The sequence below is a fragment of the Bubalus kerabau genome, chromosome 1, assembly GCF_029407905.1.
Source record: "Bubalus kerabau isolate K-KA32 ecotype Philippines breed swamp buffalo chromosome 1, PCC_UOA_SB_1v2, whole genome shotgun sequence".
In the NCBI taxonomy this organism is placed as follows: domain Eukaryota; kingdom Metazoa; phylum Chordata; class Mammalia; order Artiodactyla; family Bovidae; genus Bubalus; species Bubalus kerabau.
The window spans coordinates 168,295,582-168,319,135 of NC_073624.1; the positions used below are offsets into that span (position 1 = coordinate 168,295,582).

The 23,554-nt window shown below is 40.7% G+C and overlaps 1 long non-coding RNA gene across 1 annotated transcript in view; it reads right to left on the reverse strand.

The window, feature by feature from the left end:
• Positions 1 to 130: 130 nt before the first annotated feature.
• Positions 131 to 23,554, reverse strand: part of LOC129641886 (uncharacterized) — an 86,083-nt gene continuing 62,659 nt past the window's right edge. Inside the window, exons 2-3 of the long non-coding RNA XR_008709498.1 lie at positions 7,109 to 7,222; positions 131 to 210 (exon numbers count right to left, since the gene is read on the reverse strand). This is a non-coding gene — a long non-coding RNA (uncharacterized LOC129641886). The remainder of the gene's footprint in view (positions 211 to 7,108; positions 7,223 to 23,554) is intronic.

Here is a 23,554-nt window from a genome sequence, read left to right on the forward strand (position 1 = left end):
GTTTTTAAGTTTTAAAATTTCTTTCAACATCATACAAAGCTAATTCTCATATCCAGATACTGCAAATAGCTCAGGGCAGTAAATAACCTTCCAATCGTTAGATCTTTAAAATGTAGCTCCGTGCTTGGGAGAGTCACACACACTCTCTGTGTCTCGATGTTGTCAACTCAAGTGGGGGAAACGAAGCTCATCTCAGCATTTTTATGAATCCTGAAAGACATTGAAAAGTACATGCTATCCTTGTGTTAAGATAAAAGGCTGAAAAAATGAGTGGGTACTGCTTTGGGGGTGGCTGGATGTTCCTATGTGCTATGCACTTTTTAGACTTTTCAAGAGCAGAAGCCTTGAAGAAACAGAAATTTAGGCAGAAAGCCAGGTGGAGAATGGGAGAAGTGTTTAAAATGGGCTGAAGGGAAAGACACAATACAAGGATAAGGATGAAAAGTGTCAAGTGGAGAATATTGAGACAAACACTGAGAAAGTCTCTTAGATTTGTTACGTATGACTTTGGCAACATTATATTGGCTTAAGGTAAATTGGCCTAAAGTAAATTGGCCCACATTCTGGTTGGAAAACAAGACTGTTTGGTCAAACAACATCTGGGTCAAAAACAAACATCTAACTACTAGGTTATTTTGAACACGTTTCTCTAAGTAATTTTGTAAATCATAATTTTCAGAAACTTTTTCTAATGTCTTTAAATGTGACTCAATATAAGCTTGTTGCTACCCTGCAGAACTTAGAGTAGCGAAAAGACAGAGCAAATAATGTCCAGCAGTAGCTTATCCAGGATGATTTCTCAGAGATGTAAGAATAAGTTACACTATTTAATCTTCACAGAAAAGGTTTGTCAAAATATACTCTAACGGGGGGCTGAGTGGTTGTCCCAATGTGGTGGGGAGGCTGTTGTTAGTGGTATTCTTTTGCTTTTCTGTATTTTCTAATGTTTTTAGTGAACTTGAACATTAGAAGTTCAAGTTCATCAAGAAGTGAACTTTTTAGTTTACTTTTATAATTAAAAAAAAGACTAAACACTAGAGAAAAAGATCTGGAACATTCAGAGATATTTAAAGAACATTTTCTTTAAAGAATATTTTCACTTGATTTGAAGTTAATATTATATGGCTCTTAGGAGGAAATTCCAGAATTCAGAGCAAATAAAAAGAAAATTTAGCAAAGAAAAAATGGCCAGTGGATGAAGTTTGAAAAAGACACCAAGGCCTCTGATAGGCTCATTTTTCCCTCCTCTCCTTCCTCCTCAGTCATTTGGTAAGAATCATTGTCATTGCTGAATATCCAAAGATTTGGATTCGTGTTGTAGGATTTATACACGTGCCTTTCCACCATTCAAACCTGAGTGCTCCCAGAAGGGTTGCCTCCCTCCTCTCTGGGTGCCTGCACAGCAAAAAGATGAAGGAAGGAAACTTCACGACTTTTGTAGTATTTTGTGATTATCGTCCAGTTTTTCCCGAAAGGGCAGGCAGCTAGTAGTTCCTCCCATAAGGATCATTCATAGGGAAGTACAGTAACAAGATTTGAGTCTGCACAGATTTCACCAAATGAAGATGTAGGTGGAAGAATCAGCTGTCATGTGTATATTTGGTACATAACATGTGGCTGTGTCTTCACGGCAAAGCTGCTATGCATGATGTATAAACAAAACAAAACATCACGTTCTCAATGTGTTTCTTGCTACATCATATTTTTTCCATTCAGCAGAAATGTGGTAATTAGTCACTGATTTTGATTTGGATTATTGCAGATTTAAGCTCTAAAGACAAATGAAGACATTTCTTCCGTTGAATGTGTTCAAAAGTGGCAGCTTCTCCCGTAAACTCGTTTATTGTTTAATTCTACAAGACTCTGAACTCTTCAATTGGGCAATGCCTTAATTAGTGAATTACCAAAGTGCAAACCATAGTTGAATGAAACATGTGCCTGAACTCTTAGCTCTGATGGATTTGGCAATACTGGTATTTTCCTCTTTCTCAACTCTCCTGGCCCTTTGGCTAAGGCATTTATGCCTGCATCTGCTCCTCATTAGAGCGCTGTCTCTCATTTAGGTTGGAGTTCTCAGTGCCTTAGACAGAACTAAGAAACATTTTTTTTTTTCTTGAACCATCAGGGTACTTTGCCAGAGCTGTTCAAGAGAGGCAAAAAGGCTCAGGATCTCTGAAAAACTGACAAAATCCACTTTAGGGGTTGGAGTGCGGAGAAGGAGCATGTGGAGTTTGACAAGACACTCATTCAAAGGACCAAAGCAGGTGGGCTTTTGGAAACAGAACCAACTGCACTCTAAGCAGCAGTTGTTTGCCACAGCACGTGAACCATCAGAGACAAACGGCTCTGAGAAATAATTCTGAAGCACAGAGATTAGTGTGAACATGGAAAGGAAAACCTCACCGGAAGCACTATTGTGGTCTCAGTCAAGTAGCAGTGACGCTTTTTAGCAGCTTTGTAGCAACAGCTCTGAAACTGGACTGTGTCGGATTCATCAGGCAGACTTGCAATTACCGAGATTCATGCAAGTCTCCTAGGTTTGTACCACCGGTTATCTGTGCACAAAACTGGGTCATAAAGATTGGGTCTTACCACTTGGAGCTATGCAAGCGAGGCCCAGGTCATGGACCTCAACGAGAACACAAGGACATAGTGAGAAAATAGACTTATTAGTGAGTCAGGCCGTCACCGTAAAATACCGCCGTCTTAGTGGCTTAAACAACAGAAATGTATGTCTTACATTGCTAGAAGCTTGAAGTCTAAGATCAAAGTGCCAGCAGGGTTGGTTTCTTCCGAGGCCTCTCTCCTGGGCTTGCAAGGGCTGTCTTCTCACTGTGTGTTCATACGGTCATCTGTCTGTGTGTGGGTGTGTCCGGTCTCTCTCTGTATCCTAATCTCCTCTTGTTATAGGCACACCAGTCATGTAGTAGAGCCCACCCTACTAATTATTTTAACTTAATTATCCTTTTAAAGGCTTCAAAGACAGTCATATTCTGGGGTCCTAGGGCTTATGACTTCAACATATGAATTTGGAGGAGGGATGGTTCAACATATAACAAAGAGTAAAAAGGAATCTGGCACCACTTGGTCTTTCTTGATGGAGAAAGGGCTAGGATTCCCAACTTCATCTTCCAATGTTAGGTATCATATTTGAATATAAGACTAGGAAGCCACTGAGATTAACAAGGCCACCAATTAAAACATCTCTAACTTTCACTTAATGAGAAATAACTATAACCTTATTTTTGTCTTCATATCTCAGTGCAGTGGCTGGGACTTCCAGAAAAATGGTAAATAATAATAGATACTCTTTCCTTGCATCTGATTTTAAAAGCAATGGTGCAAGAATTTCATCATCATGATTAATGACATCTATTGAGTTTCATTAGATATCCTTTGTCATTCTCCTTACTGTTTTGCCTACAGTTTTCATAAGAATGTATGTTGAAATTTATCCAATGATAAATTTTTCATTTTTTAAAATGAACTTGTATCATTTTCCCTTTGGCCAATTTAGGTAACCTCCTAACAGATGTATTTGTAACCTATTGGAAATACATTCCTAAGGAAAACTTAGACATGTTCTTTCAATATACTGCTGAATTCTATTTGCTAGTCTTCGATTTAGAATTTTTATCTTCCTATCCATAAATGAGCTCAACCTAGAGTTTTCATTTTTGGTTTAGTATCTTAATGGCACCCCACTCCAGTCCTCTTGCCTGGAAAATCCCCTGGGTGGAGGAGCCTGGTAGGCTACAGTCCATGGGGTCGCGAAGAGTCGGACACGACTGAGTGACTTCACGTTCACTTTTCACTTTCATGCATTGGAGAAGGAAATGGCAACCCACTCAGTGTTCTTGCCTGGAGAATCCCAGGGACGGGGGAGCCTGGTGGGCTGCTGTCTCTGGGGTCGCACAGAGTCGGACACAACTGAAGTGACTTAGCAACAGCAGCAGCTATGCTAACAGGGCTTCCCAGATAGTGCAGTGGTATAGAATCTGCCTGCCAATGCAAGAGATTCAAGAGATGCAGTTTCAGTCACTGGGTTGGGACAATCCCCTGAAGAGGGAAAAGGCAACCCACTCCAGTATGCTTGCCTCAAAAATTCCATGGACAGAGGAGCCTGGCAGGCTATAGTCCATGGGGTTGCAAAGAGTTGAACAGGACTGAGCATGCATGCCTGTTATACTAACATGAAAAGTAATTTGGGGAACTTTTCACATTTCTGTATTCTCTGGAACAGTTCACCTAATGTAAAGATTGTCTGAATGTTGCAAGTTTTTTAAAAATATTAATGTTATCACCACAGAAACATCCAGCCATGTTCCTTCCACCTTTATCTCTATGACTATGACTTTGTTCAAGTTTTATGTTCCTTTAGTTCATCTTGGTCATTTCTTTTCCCTGGGAAATAATGACTTTCATAGATATTTTTAAACATAATGTGATTTTATTCTTAATGCTGTCTTATAAAATTTGAAGTCCACACCTGTGGGTAGGTACTATTTCTCATTCTTAGTTTTTCATATTTATACTCTCCCTGTTTTTTTTTTCCTTTCATTTTTACTTGCCAAGTATGTCCATATAATTGTGGTTGATTTTTTTCACCTCTAAAGTGCCTGCTCTTGCATCTATCTGAATACTTATAAAGTTCTGACACAGGAGTGATGGTGAAAGAATTGTCAACATGAGTCTGGAGAGAAAGAAACAGTGGGGCCATTTCTTCCTGGCTTAAGGCTGTGAGCTCAATTTTGGAGGCTTCCTGGGGTGATGACATTGACCATCTCCATAAATAACTGTCACCGGTTGTTTATGCTCACACAACCCTAAATCTCAAAGAATCTGCTACTCTAAATATGGGACACATTAGGATAGTCATAAATTGGTGCTAAAACCATGCCCATTCTAGACAATTAAGGACTTTTTAATTGTCCTCATCTGATGAAATTAAGAAGAGGAAATGGAAAACAACCCCCCCACCCTCCACCACCCCAACACACACTGAATATTCTGCATGAATCAAAGGAAAGAAAGAGGCAAAAAATCATTGAGGTCAACCTTTGGGGAGTTTGCTTTCAATTTTTGGTGAAAAGAAAAGCAAAATATACCTGTGGCGGATTCATTTTGATATTTGGCAAAACTAATACAGTTATGTAAAGTTTAAAAATAAAATAAAATTAAAAAAAAAAAGAAAAGCAAAATAATAAACGTTGAAGAAGAGTGCTATAATAATAGCTGCTGTATTGAGTGATTGTCATCTAGTGTGTCAGCCAGACTTCCATGGTAGGGAAAGACTTGAAAACACCCTGCTTTTATTGGGAAAACACTCTGATCTAGATGTCCTGGCAATTCAGTTGCCATGGGACTCATCTGCAATGTATTTTCTCCCAGCAAATGCTACGAAGTGCCCCTCAGAGCCACGCATGCTCTCAGAAGCTGATGGTGTCGAGACGCACAGACCCAGGCTCCAGACACTGACTTCTCTGCACGGCGCTTCATCAGCTTTGGGGAGCATATCGCTTTCTCACTGTGTCCCCCTCTCCAGCATACGTTGGTTGGACTTAGTGTCTTCAGTCCACATCTGCGTCAGCACCTGCCTTGCTCCTCCTCCTGGCGGACATGCCCAGTGTCCCATCTCAGCTTTTCTGTCCTGTGCTCTTATCAGTCAAGTCCGCGCATCACCAAGCTAAAGCGGACTCTTGGTCCCTAATCTCGATTCTCCTCCATTTCTGTCAAGCGCTAGCACATGACCATCTGTCCAAACTGCAGTTTTCTTATCCCTCTCTGGAAGTATGGAATACATTGCACATGGTTTTATGTGCAGTGATGTTTTAGATTGGCACATAGCATGACAAAATGAATGGCTCCCTTCAACTCATAAAGTCCTGCCAGATAAGGCTCAGGATGAAAGCCCACCCAAAAATGGAGCTTTGATGAGAACTCACTCCATTTCATGCAGACAGTGTGGTTTATGGACTCAGGGGCATAGAGAATACAGATTCCTATTTTTTTCCAAGTCTTTTTTTTAAAAAAATTATTTTATATTGGAATACAGATGATTAACAATGCTGTGATTGTTTCAAATGAACAGCAAAGGGACTCAGTCATACATATACAGCTATCAATTCTCTCCCAAACAACCCTCCCCTCCAGGCTGTCATATAACATTGAACAGAGTTCCCTGTGCTCTGGACAATAGGTCCTTGTTGGTATCCATATTAAATATAGCAGTGCACACATGTTTATCCCAAATTCCCTGTCTCTTCCCCCAGCCCTTCCCCCTGGCAACCATAAGCTGGTTCTCTATGTCTGAGTCTGTTTCGGTGTTGTTCATTGTTTCATTTCTTTTTGGATTCCATGTATAAGGGATATCATGATATTTCAGAATGGAGACTCCTGCTGATGAAGAATCGGATCATGGGAGTGTACTTAACAATGTCCGGCGACATAGGTTTGGGAATTATTTCCCAGCTGGAGTCCTGATTCAGAGTGCACTAGTAAACATGTGAATATGGTCTCTGACACGTGTAGTATCAGTGGCATCAGTGGCACTGCTGGAATGGTGACTCCTCTTCACATCTGCAGGCCTGGCTCTTGGAGCAAATAGACATCTACAAATGGAATAAACTCATTTCAATCTGTGATTTCTCTGAAGCATTTTTGTCTTTAATCTCACAAATCTGGGAAAATGAGGTGACAATCTGTAACATGAGATGGACCTCACCTAATGCAGTTATCAAGCTCAGAATGAGGAAAATGATTACGATGGTATACCGTAAATCGTTTGTAAACTGCTGAGAACATACGAGGAACGTTTGTTACCTCATTTGCAGGAAAACATCCCAACTATACAAGCGCTCCTAACCCCAAACTAATACGGACACTGAGCCAGCTCTCTTTGTTGTATCTGAGCTATAAATCTTTGAACTTCAGGCCTAAGTGGAATTCCATCTCTCACATTTTTTAATGAAATCAAAATAAATACAATTACTGAACAGAAGCCAAAGATCACAGGAGGTTAGAAGCAGGGCGAGGACGTGGCCAGTACTGTTGGTTTGCATCCTGGCTCTGTTTTCTTGGTGAATATTTCATTAATGGGAGGGCTTACCGGGGGCAGGGATGGACCTTCCTTCCTTCTGATGGGTGTCTGCTGCTGATTAAATCTGAGCTGGGGTAGCCTTGTGGTGCCCGTGAAATTTGAGATCCTAATGAGGACATAGTCCTATAAAATGTGACAGATTGAAACCATAAGATATTAAAATCCTCCCAAGCAGGAGCTTTTCCAAAAGACTAGGCATTTGCTCTTGAAATCATGTTCAGGAATACACAACATACTCTTATATTTCTGTATTTTGTCCTTGAATTCATCCTCCAAAGACCTTGAGACCCAATTTTTTTTCTCTTTCACCCAAATAAAAATAAACATGAGTAACTTATTGTTATGGAAGGTCCATTATTTAATTAAAGATGTGGCTTACAATTAATATTTTGGTTTGTGATTAAACCTGCTGTTGATTCCTCATAATGGAGCCAGAGATACTTGGTAAATGCAATATTAATATAATTGCATTTTCTGCAGAATAATAATGGCTACTAAAATGTAAAGGAGCAAAATATCCGAGCAGCACAGAAAAAACAAGTAATTATCCAAAGCCCATTTTAATAAATGTCAGTTTCTTAAACAAACTGTCTTGTTAGATAGACCATGAGTAATTTCTGCTGGTGCAAATCCCCATTCACCCTTATTAAGCCATATTGTATACTCACATAAATGATCTTGGTTTCTCCTCTCAGAGGTCTCTGTCAATATCTGTATTCAGCTGCAACCAGGTACAGTAAGTGCCCCGGATCAGAGAAATTCAAAGAAGGCTAACAAATCAGGGCCACGATTCACTAATGCAAGCACATTTTGTTTAACTTACATCATGGCTCTGAGATATTTCTGAACTCTTTCTCAAACTCATAATTTCTCTTCAGAGCAAAGACTGGTATTGCTCAAAAAGAAACACACAGTGAGTTCAGCTAATATTTTTCTTCACCAGAATTGCAAACATCAAGCTGCTGTTATCTTGCAAATTACCATTACTTGCCCCAAACGCAGACACTACTCAGTGGACAAGTGATAGATTTTGACCTAATGTTGCCAATGGGACCAGGGTGGTCTTTCAACCTCAAAGGAGGCATAGCCATTGCCTTCTGTTTGTCTATGCCTAACTTAAATTTACCTTTGGGAATATGTGTATGTGAAAGAGTCCTTCACATGCATCTACTGTTTATATTCATGTGAGGCTGTAGGAAAGATTGCTATAACCTCCCAGGTCATCCTGTCCAGTGTGTCCAAATAGATGCAATAGAGTGAGGGAGATATTTTTTGTTGATTGCACTACTAAATCTTTGTCTTCTCTGCTTCACTAAGAGTACAGCTTCAGACCAATTGTTGACTTAAACGGGAGCTGGGCAGGCGTGTCCAATGCCCTTAGGCATATTTGTTCACTTCAGTCACTCTCCACAATCACTGAAAGATGATGAGCCGAGGCCACCAGGAGTTGAGAATTGCTGTAGGGGGTTAGACTACATTTATGGTACATCCATCAAATTCTGGACTGAGTCCCGAATCTCTCTGTCCTTCTCAATGGGCTTTTGCTCACAAAGGGAAATGATAACATAGAAATATTTAGGAAACCAACTTCTAATGTGGTTCAAAATCCCACCTCCCACCTTTTTAAAATTAAAATACTTTAGAGCCAACAGAGAGTTTAAATAACGTATGTTGGGCTTCCGTGCAAGGAAGAATGAGTAGGTAAAAGATTTTACAAAGGAGAATGTTTCTCTGGCTACCTGTTAGTACATACATTTTGAATTGGGTTTCTTCAGGCAACACATTCAGGTTAGATTCCCCTCTCTTAATTAATAACAGAATGACTGACTCTCTTTGAAAAATGAGGTAGTTATGTCACCAAATAACGACAATTGAGAATCGCACTTTCAGATGTCTTGTGAAACATTCCTGCTTCAGACACAGAGGCCGGATGGTTGCCTGTGAGTAATTATGGGAGTAGTTGATGGAAGTAGAGAGTTTGGGGGCAGAAAAAAAAAATTTAGAGCAGAGGTTATGAACTAGTTTTGTTTGGCTCAACACGTATTCATTGGAAGGACTGATGCTAAAGCTGAAGCTCCAAAACTTTGGCCACTTGATGCAAAGAGACTCATTAGAATAGACCTTGAGGCTGGGAAAGATTGAGGGAAAGAGGAAAAGCGGGTGACAGAGGATAAGATGGTTGGATGGCATCACTGACTCAATGGACATAAGTCTGAGAAAACTCTGGGAGATAGTGAAGGACAGTGAAGCCTGGCGTGCTGCAGTTCTTAGGGTCACAAAGAGTCAGACACAACTTAGCAACCGAGCGACAACAAGTGTCTGGTGTTTAGAGAAATGTGGTTTTCCAATTAATCACTAATACTTGGCCAAGAAGTTTCACATAAAAATCCAAATGTCTGCCGTCTCTTGGAAGAATCCCTTGCTTTCACTCTGGTGTGACACCAGTCAGAGACGGACCATCCCCCTTAACTAGCCTGAATCCATCATCTTTCTATATGTAGGTACCGGAGACTTAAACTCATTCCTATGGATCTTTATAACCTACCCCTGTTATTCAATCTGGTAGAGTTATGCTCATGTTGAGCATGTGCAATGAATGAGAGAATGCTCCAGGAGAGTATCAGAAAAGCATATCAGAAAAGATATGCTCTGTCTAAAACCTCCCATCAGTATGAGGCTCCCCCTCGAATTCTAATTCTATGTTCATTTCCAAGGCAAACCATTCAATATCATGGTAATCCAAGTCTATGCCCCAACCAGTAATGCTGAAGAAGCTGAAGTTGAACGGGTCTATGAAGACCTACAAGACTGTTTAGAACTAACAGCCCCAAAAGATGTCTTTTTCATTATAGGGGACTGGAATGCAAAAGTAGGAAGTCAAGAAATACCAGGAGGAACAGGCAAATTTGGCCTTGGAGTACAGAATGAAGCAGGGCAGAGGATAATACAGTTGTGCCAAGAGAATGCACTGGTCATAGAAAACACCCTCTTCCAATAACACAAGAGAAGACTCTACACATGGACATCACCAGATGGCCAACACCAAAATCAGATTAACTAAATTCTTTGCATCCAAAGATGAAGAAGCTCTATACAGTCAGCAAAAACAAGACCAGGAGCTGACTGTGGCTCAGATCATGAACTCCTTATTGCCAAATTCAGACTTAAATTTAAGAAAGTGGGGAAAACCACTAGACCATTCAGGTATGACCTAAATCAAATCCCTTATGATTATACAGTGGAAGTGAGAAATAGATTTAAGGGACTAGATCTGATAGACAGAGTGCCTGATGAACTATGGATGGATGTTCATGACATTGTACAGGAGACAGGGATCAAGACCATCCCCAAGGAAAAGAAATGCAAAAGTGCAAAATGGCTGTCTGAGGAGGCCTTACAAATAGCTGTGAAAACAAGAGAAATGAAAAGCAAAGGAGAAGAGGAAAGATATAAGCGTTTGAATGTAGAGTTCCAGAAAATAGCAAGGAGAGATAAAAAAAGCCTTCCTCAATGATCATTGCAAAGAAATAGAGGAAAAGAATAGAATGGGAAAGACTAGAAATCTCTTCAAGAAAATTAGAGATACCAAAGGAATATTTCATACAAAGATGGGCTCAATAAAGAGCAGAAATTGTAGGGACCTAACAGAAGCAGAAGATATTAAGAAGAGGTGGCAAGAATACACAGAAGAACTGTACAAAAAAGAGCTTCATGACCCAGATAATCACGATGGTGTGATCACTCACCTAGAGCCAGAAATCCTGGAATGTGAAGTTAAGTGGGTCTTAAACAAAGCTAGTGGAGGTGATGGAATTCCAGTTAAGCTATTTCAAATCCTAAAAGGTGATGCTGTGAAACTGCTGCACTCAATATGTCAACAAATTGGGAAAACTCAGCAGTGGCCACAGGACTGGAAAAGGTCAGTTTTCATTCCAATCCCAAAGAAAGGCAATGCCAAATAATGCTCAAACTACTGCACAATTGCACTCATCTCACATGTTAGTAAAGTAATGCTCAAAATTCTCCAAGCCAAGCTTCAGCAATACGTGAACCGTCAACTTCCAGATGTTCAAGCTGGTTTTAGAAAAGGCAGAGGAACCAGAGATCAAATTACTAACATCTGCTGGATCATCAAAAAAGCAAGAGAGTTCCAGAAAAACATCTATTTCTGCCTTATTGACTATGTCAAAGCCTTTGACTGTGTGGATCACAATAAACTGTGGGAAATTCTGAAAGAGATGGGAATATCAGACCACCTCACCTGCCCTTGAGAAACCTGTATGCAGGTCAGGAAGCAACAGTTAGAACTGGACATGGAACAACAGACTGGTTCCAAATAGGAAAAGGAGTACTTCAAGGCCTTATATTGTCATTCTGCTTATTTAACTTATATGCAGAATACATCATGAGAAACGCTGGGCTGGATGAAGCACAAGCTGGAATCAAGATTACCAGGAGAAATATCAATAACCTCAGATATGCAGATGACACCACCTTTATGGCATAAAGTGAAGAAGAGCTAAAGAGCCTCTTGATGAAAGTGAAAGTGGGTAGTGAAAAGTTGGCTTAAAGCTCAACATTCAGAAAACTAAGATCATGGCATCGGGTCCCATCACTTCATGGGAAATAGATGGGGAAACAGTGGCAACAGTGGCTGACTTTATTTTCTTGGACTCCAAAATCACTACAGATGGTGACTGTAGCCATGAAATTAAAAGATGCTTGCTCCTTGGAAGAAAAGCTATGACCAACCTAGACAGCATATTAAAAAGTAAAGACATTACCAACAAAGGTCTGTCTAGTCAAAGGTATGGTTTTTTTTTTTTTTTTTTAATTTTATTTTATTTTTAAACTTTACATAACTGTATTAGATTTGCCAAATATATGGTTTTTTTAGTGGTCATGTATGGATGTGAGAGATGGGTCATAAAGAAGGTTGAATGCCAAAGAACTGATGTTTTTGTACTATGGTTTTGGAGAAGACTCCTGAGAGTCCCTTGGACTGCCAGGAGATCCATCCAGTCCATCCTAAATGAGATCAGTCCTGGGTATTCATTGGTAGGACTGATGTTGAAGCTGAAACTCCAATACTTTGGCCACCTCATGCAAAGAGCTGACTCAATTGAAAAGACCCTGATGCTGGTAAAGATTGAGGGCAGGAGGAGAAGGGGATGACACAGGATGAGATGGTTGGATGGCATCACTGACTCAATGGACATGGGTTTGGGTGAACTCAGGGAGTTGGTGATGGACAGGGAGGCCTGGTGTGCTGTGTTTTGTGGGTTTGCAAAGAGTTGGACATGACTGAGGGACTGAACTGAATTGAAGTGTGCTTTGTATTTAGAGGATCGGCTCACGTAAATGGGATTCCCAGGTGGCTCAGTGGTAGAGAGCAGGAGATACAAGAGGTGCATCACTGGGACAGGAAGATCCCCTAGAGCAACTCACTCCAGTATTCTTGCTGGGACAATCCCATGGGCCAGAGAAGCCTGGCAGCCTACAGTTCATGAGATCACAAAGAGCTGGACATGACTGAGCAACTGAGTAGACACACTCACATAAATATCTGTCCCTCAAGATTCTGAACCACCCCTAGGTAGGCACTGTTTACCAAATCCCACACAGAACGATGACTAAGTATCCAGTCTAACAACTGTGTGTTTGTCAATGATATCTTTATAAGATTTGTAACACTGATATTCCTTACCACTTAGCTTTAACTTTTAAAAGAAACACATAGAAATTCATTCAGTCTTAATGTTTGGGAAAGTCATAACAAGCTGAGAGTTGGTTTGGAATTATTTAAGCTATTCAGAGACCTTCCTTGAGAAAGAACTAAACCTCAAAATGCTAAAGGAGTTCCGAAACTGGTGATTCAAAATGTCCCTTTGTCCATAATCCATTTTATTTGGGGAATAAAATAACTAAATCTGGTTAAACTTGAAAATTACACCAGCACCAAAAATGAATCAGTTTTCTCAGTAATCTCACAAAATTAACTAATTTATAGGTTTCTAGCCGGTTAGTTTGTAATTATTAAATGTTATGCAGTTAAATTCTAGGTTAAAATTTACCTTAATTTATTATACTTAAAAAAAAAAAACAACTTTGTCAGTGTGTGAAAGGATGAAGAAATAATGGACTCTGCTTCATAATAAATGAGTTTGCCCTTGGGCACAACCCCTACCCGCTCATGATCTCATTAATCATTAAGCATCAAGGCTTTGCTGGGCAGACAGATGTGCAGCAACGAAATCTGATCCCCATTTCACAGATGGGGAGGTCAAGGCAGCAAGAGGTTAAGTGAATTTTGGAGACCACACAATAAGCGGATGGAAGAGTGGGGCCTGGCCACTGCCCTGAGCTGCCCTGGTGGTCTCCAGGAGACCACTCGTGAGGAAGTGCAGGACTTGCAAGAAGGCCCAGCAGGGGCACCCACGACTCAGGTGGAGTCACAGGAGGAACCGCACAGGGCTGCCTTCAGAACATCTCCCCCAGTTCATGGGCTGTGGCGCTGGCCGAGGTGCCTCTCTGAGTGGAAAGCGCTTCTCCGAGCGCTTCCTTCGCTTTTAAAATAGTCCCAGCAATACTCACAATCACGTCTGAAGTGAGTTCACTGAGAATCCATGTATGAAAAATCTCTAAAACATTATGAACATTCAGTAATGTCTCCCTTTGACCCTGGAACTTGCTCACGGGTAGAAAACTGCTATTTTCTCTGTTTCTGGACTAAAAGCCCTGTGTCCACCATGCCGTTCATCATGAGGACTGGGAAGGGTGGAGAAGGCCAGCCTAGGCTGTCTACCATCCTGTAAGGAAGGGCCTTTGGGATATCAGCTGTATCTTATTATCTATGGCATTAACACTCCTTTTACAATACTGAGAAATCACTAAGATTATAGACATTGTCTTCTTCAACCTCTCACCACAAATGCTTGTCACTTACAAGTATGCTTTAGCCCTCCATACACTAATAAGAAGTCTTTACTTCCTTTCTAAAGAGGCCTCCCACCATTTACGTAGCAGACAAATGGTGTAAACATTCTACTGCCACTTGTTTATGTAACATTACCTTGCAAAGGTAAACACTGGTCCCAAACCAAACATGAATTTCCTTTCAAGATTATCCATAATGGTGAGTTAATAATTATGAATCAATGATGCTTGGTGTTGGCTACTTAAAAGGGAGATATTGAAATAGTAAATAGTGAATAGACCATGAAATATATTATAAAACTTGCGTGGCTATAAGGCTGGAAGGCTTATATGCTCTGACAGGCATCCCTGTTCCCTGGCCAGACACGTGGAAGTCATCCTTTATCCTTCTTCCCTTTCCCTACAGAAATCATGTTCTGCACATCACCCATGCTTCAGCCCTTGGCAGGGCTCTCTGCTTTCTTCACTCCCCTGGTTCCCACCCTCATCATCCACCTCATGCTTGAATTGGGGTAACAGTCTGCTAGTTCATGCCCCTGATTCTGTTTATATCCACTTCCTGTCCATCCCTTACATAGAACAGGAGTTCAAGTTTTGCCCTATCTTTGCCATGCTTAAAATCCTTAGTGATCCTCCTGGGCATCTCGGGAAGAATGCACAGTTCTCTCACAGCAAGTTCTGCCTCTCTCTGCAGCTCTCCCTCTTGCCACGACCACCTTCCATCCTTCGATCCCACACTAACTGCCTCATTTTCCCCTGAGCCTACCAAGTTGTTCCCTCCTTCAGTGTCCCATCACCTGGTTCTATTTGGCTCCCACATCTCCCCACTGGGCTTCTCAGGTGGCGGTATTGGTAAAGAACCTGCCTGTGAATGTAAAAGAGACATGGGTTCAGTTCCTGGGTTGGGAAGATCCACTGGAGAAGGAAATGACAACCTATTCCAGTATTCTTGCCTGGAGAATCCCATGGGCAGAGGAGCCTATGGGCTACAGTCCACAGGATCCCAAAGAGTTGGACATTACTGAAGTGACTGACTGTCCACGCACACTGCTCCCATCAGGTTTCTAGAGCAGCCACATTACTTAGCCTGTCTCTGGCACACTTGGAGCTGTTCTTTCTTCTTATGAGCCTCTCCTGTGCCCTTAGGCCCCTCCTCAGCAACTAGTCCTATAAACGTCTCCACATGCCTAGGGGTCTGCAGTATTGCGTGGCTTGACTCTCATGGCCATTGATACGGATAACTTTTTCTTTATTGCCCTTGAGGCTTGGTTACACAATGTCAACTCAAGGTGTATTATGTCTGGCAAATCCTCAGATATTATGACTTTGATATGGCCTCCCTATATCCTTTCTCTTAATACTTTTAGAACTCCTATTAGATTTATATTAGATCTTCTTATTATCTCTATTTCTTAAACTTTTGTTCATATTTTCTATCTCCAGTTACTTTCTTCAGTTCAATCTCCCAAGCATTCATTCTTTTCTTCAATTAAGTTCAATCTGTTGGCACATTTTTATCTTAACTACTGGATATTTATTTCTGGAAGTTGAATTACTTAGCTTTGTCTTGCTTTTTCTTTCTTTTTTTTTTTTTTGTATTTCCACCCAGAATCTATTGTTTCATTTGAGTTTCAAGTCATTCTTTCATCTCTTTGAAAGTGAAAGTGTTGCTCAGTCATGTCTGACTCTTTGAAACCCCATGGACTATAGCCCGCCAAGCTCCTCTGTCCATGAAATTCTCTAAGAAAGAATACTGAAGTGGGTAGCCATTCCCTTCTCCACGGGATTTTCCTGACCCAGGGATGGAACCCAGGTGTCTCACCATGCAGGCAGATTCTTTACTGTCTGAACCACCAGGGAAGCCCATCTATTTAGACAGGCTTATTTTTAGTGCCTTTCAGACAGCTTGATAATCTCCAATGTGTATATACTATTTTTATGTTCTCCGTGTCCTCTAATTCTTTCTCATAGTTGATAGCTTTCTCATGTAGTCTGTAATTCCTGTTTTAAAGTTTGTCTTCTGTGGGATTTACTTATACGTGAGCACTCTGGGCTCTCTAAACTTGGAAAGCCCCTTACAGAGAGGCTGTGCCTTTGCTTCTGCAGGGCACCTGATTGGGTCCAGTTTCACACCCATTTCTTAGGGCTTCTCATACCATGTGGAAATAATGCACTTGAACACCATACCACCCCTGTGCATGGCATGGACTGGATGTTTTGAAACCTCAGAGGTTACCTTTCTTCCTATTAATGTCTACTCAGAGCCCAGGTGAACAGTAGGTTTCCTATTGCTTCCGTGTGTTGAATGTCCCTTTATAGAAACACAGCCTTTTCAGATTCCTAGCTCTTTGTCAACTCGGATCCAACTTGCAGCTTTCCGCAGATCCCCCACTCCCTCCCTCATCCTGGTTGGGTATTCAGTCCCCATTCAGCCAGTGGACCCACACCCAGATTCCACTTCTTTGCTGGCTTTAAGCATCTGACCACAAGCTACTTATTCTAGCCTCTAGTTTCTTTTTCATTTCTGGCATGTGGGAATTTTCTTTTTTTTTCTATTAAGCTCAGCTATGTTTTTTAAAATACTTTATTCTGAGTACATGTATCCAGTTTTTTTTTGTTTTTTTTTTTGTTTTTTTGCTTTTATAACTGGAAAGGTAGCACACATTAACTCTGTCCTCCTGTTCTATGAACTAGAATCTTCCCTCTGGACTCGGCTGACCTTGAATTAGGGGATGTGGTTTATTCAGCATTCAGCAAATGCCTGCAACATAGAAGACACTTAGACTTTTTGGCTACTGAACAAATAAAACCTGAGATGAATCTAACCTTCTCCATTTAGAAACCAGATCTTAGAAAAGCCATAAAATCCCTCTAGGCTTCATTTTCTTCATTGTCAAACCAAGTGAAAGTCGTTTCTCCCTTGTTGCCTCACATAAAGCAACTCAGTGCAATACTACTATGCACAAACTTTAAAACGCCATCAGCCCTACTTAAGTGAAAGATACTAAGGGAAGTTAATACTCTATTAAGCGACCATCCATTCATTTCTTCCTAGCCAGTACAGGGAGAACTAGGGAGGCCTGAGTCCGTCTGGCATCTGCCAGCTGGCGTCAAGCTCTTAAAGTGACAGAAGCAAAGTAGGGCAGATACTTTGGATACTCACACATTTTGTCTCAAATACGAGCCCTTTTCTGTAGTCTCGTATTTGAATGTTACGTGTGTTAAGGTTGACGTTCTCTCCTGGACCTTGGTTCTGTCATTTGCCCTGTTTTTGCCCGGTGTTGGGAGAAACGTGACTTCCAAAGGTTTTGGCCTCTGTGGCGCATGTGCCGCTGAGCTTAGTTCCCTGTATGACTCTCACTATTTATTTCCATTTATCTAATGGTTTAGTTGGCAGATACTTATTGAATGCCAACTATGTAATGATAAACATGAGAGGTGTTATATTTTCCTTTCCCTTTGGGGCTTAAAGGTTCAAATTAAGTGGGTAGAAATAGAAGTTTAATCATCTGAAGCATTTGCTGTAAGTCTTTTTCCTAACTTCTATCACTTTAGATCTAATTGAACACTCTCACCATGTCAGTAGATCTCTGCCTCTAACACCTTGTCTATCTTGTCAGCCTCATCTCCCATTCCTCTCCCACGCATGATGTGCTATGCTATGCTAAGTCACTTGAGTCGTGTCCGACTCTGTGTGACTCCATAGACGGCAGCCACCAGGCTCCCCCGTCCCTGGGATTCTCCAGGCAAGAACACTGGAGTGGGTTGCCATTTCCTTCTCCAATGCATGAAAGTGAAAAGTGAAAGTGAAGTCGCTCAGTCGTGTCCGACTCTTAGCAACCCCATGGACTGCAGCCTACCAGGCTCCTCCATCCATGGGATTTTCCAGGCAAAAGTACTGGAGTGGGGTGCCATTGCCTTCTCCGACGCATGCTGTAGTTATCTGTTAAATCATTCTACACACTCAGCATCTGCTGAACACACGTTGTGGTTCCATGACCTAATGCCTCTGGGTGCTGTTCCTTCCTGCCACAAACTCAGCTCCCCTCCTGAAGCCTCGTCTGACTCCAAGGCTGAACGCATGTGCTCCATCGCAGTCTGAGCCCCACAGTCAGCTGAGCAAGCATTCTGCATTCATGTCAACGGGCCAGGCTGCTTCTGCCTCCCTCACAGCCATTACCGCGTTCGGCTGGGCTTTGCATTCAACTGTCCACAGCCAGACGGTGTCTGTGAAGCACTTATAAGTGGTTGTTTACCTACTGTGGCAACATCACAGCACCAAGCGCAATATCTCACCTAAAACTACTGCTGGTGAACATGTACAGAAAGCAGTTTAATTTGAATGAGTTTTCAGTGCATGTCTAGGAGAGACATGCTTTATGTTCAGAGACAAAAAGAGCTTGAACACTAAGAGATATGAAGGGAGATGGCATGTAGAAAGTAACCAAAAGAGAGCTAGAGTGGCTACATTAACAACAGACAAAGTAGACCTTAAGACAAAAATTGTTATAGAGACAAAGAAGGGCATTTTATAATGGTGAAATGTCACTCCATTAAGAAGATATAAACATAGGTGCATCTGATAACAGAGCCCCCGTTACTTGAAACAAAACCTTAAAAGTGTGACTGGAGAAATAGACAAGTCAGTAATAATTGAGATTCCAACATCACACTTCCAATAATGAATTGAACAAAAGACAGAAGATTAAAAAGGAATCAGGAGACCTGAACAGCACTATACACCAACTAGACCTAATAGCTTTCTATAGACTCTACCCAGCAGTGGGAAAATGCAAACTCTTAACAAGTGCACATGGAACATTCTCCAGGATGGACACTATGTTAGGCCATAAAATAGCCTCAGTAAATGTTAAAGGATGAAATCATGCAAAGTGTGTTCTGTAATCACCGTGGAATAAAATTAGAAATCAAAGCAGAAGGAAACGGGGAATTCACAATAATGTAGAAATTAAACAACACACTCCTAAATAACAAATAGGGCAAAGAAGGAATTATAAGGGAAACTAGAAAATGCCTTGAGATGAATGAATATAAAACACAATATATCAAATCTGGGATGAAGTTAGGGCAAGCCTTAGAGGGAAATGCCTATATCACAAAAGAAGAAGTTTCAAATCAATAACCAAAACTCTACCTTAAGAAATTAAAGGAAAAAGTAAACTAAACCCAAAGAAAGAAGAAGGGAGAGAAATAATGACTAGAATGGAAATAAATGAAATAGAGAATAGAAAATCATTAAAGAAAATCAATGAAGTCCAAAGTTAACTCTTTGGAAAGATCTCTCCTGGGTCTTTAGCCTTATGGCCATTCTGTAAATTTTAAACTAACCAGACTCCATAATCACATAAGCAAATTCCTTATAATAAAATCTGTTTATACACACACACACACATGCTCTGGAGAACGATGGTGTGCAAAAGGTAGAGAGTATCACGTAATGATTAACGCAGGCTCCGGAGTGAGACTGCTTCCTTTCAAATCATGGCTGTTACAGACTGACTCTATACGTCCTGGGACAAGTCGGATCACTTCTCTTCACTTCAGTTTTCCCAATTGGAAGTTGGGAATGACAATAGTACTCTATTTTGTAGGGTTTCTGTAAAAAAGACATTAATTAACTAAATGTTTATTATGGGATCCTTGGCATATAGTTTGTGTGCAAAAAAAATATTAGCTCTTATGATTTTGCTGGGATTTCCCCTAAAATTTTATTTTAAAAAGATTAGTCACTACTAAAAATGTATGCAAACCACTGGCATTTGTTCAGGCTACAGTTTTGCTTTGGTTTGTTTTCTTCCCTTGCTATTATACTAACCAATGCTGCCAGTGTTTGGTGGCCAACACAGATGCAAGATGTTGTTCTAACCACTTAGAGTCACAATTGTCTCATGTTTGTAAATCAGTTCAGTCAGTGAATTTTAAGCACACTAAACATGTATACAACATAATATATATACATATACATACATATATATATAAAACACTTATGCACATAGTATGAAATTCGAAGGCAGTCTAATATGTAATACGTGCACGTTAGTCCAGGTCCTTCACATGGTGATATCAAAAACTGCTGGTGTCACTGTGCAAGTCATTTTAAGAACAATGCTTTCCGTTTGACTTAATGCATTTGGCCTGCTATGACAGAAACCACAGACTGTGTGGCTTAAATATTTATTTCTCACAGTTCTGAAAACTTGGAAGTTCAAGGTTAAGGAGCCTTCAGATCCAGTGTCTGGTTAGGCCACTTCCTACTTTGAAGTTATTCATCTTCTCATTGTGTCTTCACATGGTTGACAGAGTGAGAGAGATCACCTTTCTCATGTCTCTTCTCAGAAAGGCACTAATCCCATTCATGTGGGCTCCACCCTCATGGACTGATTACTTTCCAAAAGGCCGCACTTCCAAATACCAACACATTCATGATTGGCTTTCAAACATGAATTTGCACTTCACAAACCTTCATTCCATAGCACTACTAACCGGAATTCCATTAAGAGGAAGAGTCAAGTTATTACAATTAAGCCAGCACTCCTTGAAGGCCAACACGGATGAGCAAGAGCCAGGCTCTGCTTTCTGGTTGCTTACAACCTGAGGCCTAAGGAACTGGACCTCTAAGTTGCTTTGGCAGTTGACAGAGTAAGAGGAGACTACATAAGGCACGTAACTCTCTCTGTTCTAAAATGAATGCCTGAATTAATGGATTCAGCAAGTGCTTCATTGTGTCCCATGCATGGGTTGTGTCCCAGGCTCTATGAGGTAGGCTGAAAATATTAGGGAAAACTGTAAGGGCTCTCTTTTGTATGCAGCCAAGAGGTAAATTTCAATTGCTTGCAAATGACTTCTTTTTAATTAGTTAATTTATTTATGGCTGCGCTGGGTCTTCATTGCTGCCTGCAGGCTTCCTCTAGGTGCAGAGTGCAGGTTCTCATTGTGGTGGCTTCAATCGTTGCCGAGCGTGGGCTCCAGGGCGCTGGGCTCAGTAGTTGTGGTGCAGGAGCTCAGCTGCCCTGTGCATGCAGAATCCTCCTGAGCCAGGATTGAACCTGGGATCCCTGCACTGACAGGCAGATTCTTAATCACTGGACCACCAGGGAAGTCCCTAATTTTTGCCTCCAAACTCACTTCAACCTATTCTCTCTTGCAGGGTGTTACTCCTTCAAGCCTCGGCTGCCTGTGTCACATGGCCTGGCCTAAATTAATCCAGTCCATATTAATAATGCCCAGTGAATTTCTCTAACCATGAAATACTTATTTGAAAGATGTCTGGTCCATATTTTCCCTTGGGCTTTCTCCTTCAATATGACCCATTTATCCCCCAGATTGTGACCTTCATAAAGTCTGGGATGGAATTTCTTTAGACTTCCTTTACACACACTGGATGCTTAATATTTGCTATGAATGTGATTAATTGATGAGCACTTGGCATGCCCTTAAGCAAAAGATTTAGTTTCTTCACCCGAGAAAGGGGGGATTTAAAATATAAATTATATAAGAGAATGGGTCACCTCAGAGAATATTTTATTTATAATCTCTGGTAATAAAAATCACTCCCTGTCGTGATGACATTTGTCGTCTATATGTGGTGAAAATTCCGTCCCCAGTTTTGCTGAATGGGATTTGCCAAGATCACAGCAACATTTGCACCAGTTTCTGTCAATCAGGAATACAGAATACAACATGGTTTTTGTGATGATAAATTCACATTTTCTGTACACTGCTTTTATCCTCCCAGGGTACTTCCCAAGGTGGTCAAAATGAAGCAGAGACCCTCAGGGATAAAATGATGCAGAGGATAATGGGCAAAGCAGAGATGTTTCCTTCAGGGAGAAATTTCCATTTGTCTTCAACAATGGGCTGGAAGAAAATCCTCATGGGAAGCCCCTGGATCAGACACTGGATAGCATGGTCCAAGTAGACTTGCCAATCACAAGCCTGAGTATAGGAATTTGTTCACAGATTTCCTCAAAGGCCTTTTGAAGAAAGTGGAGTTTACAATGAAATAATATCTGAATTCTATCATTACACAAATTCACCCAAGAATTAGCATATATGCTTTTTCCTAAAGGGAAAAGGTACTTAAGAATCTAATAAAAACAAAGAACATACACATGTATCATAAGTTGCTTTCAAACTAGTTCAGATAACAGACTATTGAAGAGTGCATTTTGGTTAACACATTAAAAAAATGCTGATTCACCAAACCTGGAATTACTACCATGATACGTTTCACTGGGTGAAGTGTCAACATACATAAGAATGCAGGCAGATCAGGCAAGCAAGTGTAATTAATTAGAAAAGGAAGCTTTTAGAAAAATTTGTGGGCTAACTATGTCAAATTAAGGACATTCTATTCTTTGCCATAGTTTTGTTTCTTCCTAAAGTGAGTAAATAGTATCAGTGGTGTTTGATTTCAGCCTGACATGTTTCTGTATTCTAGAAGATCATACTTAGATCAGGTACTATGAGACATCATGATTTTGCCAGTGGGAAATCATTTTTTAAAAAAGGATATCCAAGAAAGAGAAGACCAGCCAAGAAAGTTTTCATTCTTAACTAATGAAATCATGACTGTGGTTTGGTACCTGTCAAATTTTGCAAAATTCTCAGCCACTATTATTTCAAAATTTCCTCTGCTCCATGGTTTCTTTCCCTTTTAGGATTCTAGTATTCATGTATTACACTTTTTGAAATTTCCCTACAAGTCTTGGATGCCCTATTTTATTTTTTTCAATGTGTTTTGTCTTTGTATTTCATTGTAGGAAGTTCTGATTCATCTGTCTTCAATAGATAGATTCGTCTTTCCTCAGCCATATTCAGTCACTGATGAGCCCATAAAAAATACTCTTCATTTTCATTATAATATTTTAGATATCTAGCCCTTTCTTTTACTATCCTTAGAATTTCCATCTCTCTGTTTACATTTCCCATCTGTTCCTGCTTGTGGTTGACCTTTTGCATTCAGTTCAGTTCAGTTCAGTCGTTCAGTTGTGTCCAACTCTTTGTGACCCCATGAACAGCGAAATGCCAGGCCTCCCTGTCCATCACCAACTCCCGGAGTCCACCCAGACCCAGGTCCACTGAGTCGGTGATACCATCCAACCATCTCATCCTCTGTCGTCCCCTTCTCCTCCTACCCTCAATCTTTCCCAGCATCAGGGTCTTTTCAAATGAGTCAGCTCTTCACATCAGGTGGCCAAAGTATTCGAGTTTCATCTTCAGCATCAGTCCTTCCAATGAATATTCAGAGTTGATTTCCTTTAGAATGGACTGATTTGATCTCCATGCAGTCCAAGGGACTCTCAAGAGTCTTCTCCAACACCACAGTTCAAAAGCATCAATTCTTCTGTGTTCAGCCAGGTCAATTATCCATTTGTTAAGTATAGTAGGTATGACAGTGTGCAAAGCCCATAATGTTAATGTCCCACAAAAATGTTTTATTTTCTTTTAAAAACAGAAGACAATGAGTATAATAATAATAAATATATAATAATGAAC